This window comes from Mus musculus, chromosome 2, assembly GCF_000001635.26.
Source record: "Mus musculus strain C57BL/6J chromosome 2, GRCm38.p6 C57BL/6J".
In the NCBI taxonomy this organism is placed as follows: domain Eukaryota; kingdom Metazoa; phylum Chordata; class Mammalia; order Rodentia; family Muridae; genus Mus; species Mus musculus.
Window position 1 is genome coordinate 159776674 of NC_000068.7, and position 3555 is coordinate 159780228.

General features: G+C 44.3%; 1 pseudogene; it reads right to left on the minus strand.

The window, feature by feature from the left end:
* On the minus strand, window positions 839–1652 carry Gm11445 (predicted gene 11445; annotated as a pseudogene).

The window sequence follows — 3555 nt, forward strand, 5'->3', positions numbered from 1 at the left end:
GATTCAGATAGAGGTATACACCCACAGCCAAACAGTGGATGGAGCTTGGGGACTTTTATGGAAGAATAGGGGGAAGGATTTTTAGCCCCTATGGTGATAGGAACTCCACAGGAAGACCAACAGAATCAACTAACCTGGATCCTTGGAACTCTCAGAGACTGAACCATCAAACAAAGAATATACATGGACTGAACCTAGGCCTTCCTGCACACATATAACAGATGTGTGGCTTGGTCTTCATGTGGGTCCCCCAACAGTTGGAGCAGGTCCTATCCCAAAAGTTGTTGCCTGTATGTGGGATATGTTCTTCTAACTGAGCTGCCTTGTCTGGTCTCAGTGGGAGAGAAAGCAAAGACTTGAAGTGCCAAGGCAGGGGAATATCAAGGGGGGGGTCTCTTACCAATCAGAGGAACAGGGAATGGGGGGGGGAGTATTATGGGAGGGAATGACTGGAAGGGAGGCATTGAGCAGGATGTAAAGTGAAGAAGTGAAAAGGAAAAATGAGTGGGGGGAGGACGGTTGAATGGGCAAATTTGTATGACTTACTGGAGATGGAAACAGGGAGAGAGGGTAAGATTCTGCAGGTGGTCTGTTACAGAAATGGGAATAAGACTAGGAATTAGATTTGAAGGGGAGGAGAGAGAGATGAAAATCTGCAGCTAGTCTGCCTACCTCTATGGCTGGATTCACCCTTTTTATTTTAAAAGCATGTGTTTAGTTAGGGCTTCCATTGCTGTGAAGAGACACTATGACCAAGGTAATCTTATAAAGGCAAAAACCAAAAAAAAAAAAAAAAAACCCCAAAAAACAAAAATAACAAAACAAAACACCCTTTTCGGAGTTGATAACAAAGGATGCTTATTCAGGCTTGACCCCTTGGCATAGCATATGTATAGAAATATGCCACTAAACTTTAAATCCGGTTGTCATGACATCCTTTGGAGCAGTAGGTTTCCTTCTCAGCCTCTCACTTCAAAATCCCAGAATGTAGAAAGTTGGTAACTTCTTTGGCCTGGGCTGCCAAATCTGGCTTTTTCTGAGCAGCCATAAACACGGCTCATTCCTACTGGCAAGCTGCCAGTTCTTCTTCACTGGGGCCCTTCACCACAGGAATGCCCAGGGAGCAGGCAGGGCCAATGAAAGAACAGACCACAGAAGACAGAGGTACATCTTGCTTGGCAAAAGCATCATCCTTAGCTTTGACACAGGCAATCTCATATATGTGCTTCAAACTCACCAGGCCTGCCACCTCTTTAACTGTTTACCAGGCCCCTTATTCCATCCCAATAGCTGCCTTCAAAAAGTAGTCAATAGTGGCCTGCCCAACCTTGAACTCAAATGTTTTATCCGGCTTTGTAAAAATTTTGTAGGCAGGTGAATGCCTTCTTTGATGCCCTTTGCCTTCTTGTTGAACTCTTTGCAAAACTGGCTGATAGAGATACCTTGCTGACCCAAGATGGGACCTGGTAGAGGCCCAGGCATAGCTTGGTCAGCTCGCATGATGAACTGGATCATGCCACCGGCCTCAAGCTTCTTGAGGGTCTGAGTGACCCGGCTTAGCTTTGACACGGTGTAGAATTTTAGTCTTGGTTTGCCTCAGAGAAGCAAAGAACTATGCTCTTAGCACTGCCATTTTGGGTTAGAGGTCAAGGCAAAAATTTGATAGGAGCTTGCTTACAGTTCCAGAGGTTCAGTCCATTATCCTCATAGTAGAGAACATGGGGGCTTGCTGGCAGACAGGGTGCTATGCTAGAGGAGCTGAGAGTTCCACATCTTGATCTGAGGAAAACCAGAAGGAGACTCGAAAGAGGCTCTCTTCTGTACTGAGTAGAATATGAGAATAGGAGACACAAGGTCCATCCCCACAGTAACACACTTCCCCAACAAGGCCACACCTCCTAATATTGCCACTTGCTGCGCCAAGCCTATTCAAACCACCACAGATATGTTGCCTGCATGTATGCCTATATACCACCTGCATGTAGAGTTCTTTGAGTATAGAAGACATCAGATCCCCTATGACTGAAGTTACAGAGAGTTGGGAACTGCCATGTGGGTGCTGGGAATTGAACCCGAGTCCCTCACAGGATCAGCCAATGCTCTTAATCACTAATCCATCTCTCCAGCCTCCAAGATTTTTTAAGCAACATTTTTATTAATTCTTTGAGAATTTCATGCAGTGTATTTTGTTCCTGTTCATGTCCTCCCCCAGAATCTCCAAGATCCATCCTTTAATTTTCTACCAACATAACTTCCAGTCTCCTTCTCTCTTCCTCTCCTCCTCCTCCTTCTCCCTCTACTACCTCTTCCTTCTTTCCTTCTTCTTTTTTTTTAAACCAACAATAAAAGATATTGATATCTTCTTTAGGATTTTTATTGCTGTGAAGGGACACCATAACCACAGCAACTCATATATATATGAGGTATTTTCCTCATTTACATTTCCAATGCTATCCCAAAAGTCCCCCATACCCTCCCCCCAACTCCCCTACCCACCCACTCCCCCTTTTTGGCCCTGGCGTTCCCCTGTACTGGGGTATATAAAGTTTGCAAGTCCAATGGGCCTCTCTTTCCAGTGATGGCCGACTAGGTCATCTTTTGATACATATGCAGCTAGAATCAAGAGCTCCAGGGTACTGGTTAGTTCATAATGTTGTTCCACCTATAGGGTTGCAGATCCCTTTAGCTCCTTGGGTACTTTCTCTAGCTCCTCCATTGGGGGCCCTGTGATCCATCCAATAGCTGACTCTGATCATCCACTTCTGTGTTTGCTAGGCCCCGGCATAGTCTCACAAGACTATCTGGGTCCTTTCAGCAAATCTTGCTAGTGTATGCAATGGTGTCAGTGTTTGGAAGGGTTGGGTGGTAGTGGCGCACGCCTTTAATCCCAGCACTTGGGAGGCAGAGACAGGCGGATTTCTGAATTCGAGGCCAGCCTGGTCTTTACAGTAAGTTCCAGGACAGCCAGGACTACACAGAGAAACCCTGTGTCAAAAAACAAAACAAAACAAAACAAACAAACAAACAAAAAAAAACCCAGCAACTCTTAATAAGGAAAATATTTTATAGGGGCTGGCTTGCAGTTTTAGAGGTTTAGTCTATTATTATCATGGTGGGAAGCATGGCAACATGCAGGCAGACAGGGTGCTGGAGAAGAAGCCAGAGTTCTACATCTGATACAGCAGGAAGAGAATGACACTGGGCTTGGCTTGAGCTTCTGAAACTTCAAAGCCCACTCCCTATGACATACTTCTATCAACAAGGCTATACCTATTAAACAAGGCTACACTCCCAATAATGCCACTCCCTATGAGTCTATGGGAGCTGCTTTCATTCAAACCACCACATTCTACTCCCTGGCCCCCATAGGCTTGTAGTCATATCACAATGAAAAATTCATTTAGTCCAACTTCAACAGTCCCCATAGCTGTCTCAACCCTATTTAAAAGTCCAAATTCGCTATAGAGACTCATAGTAACATTTTAACTGTAACCCCCTACAAAATTACAAATAATAATAATAATAATAATAATAATAATAATAATAATAATAATA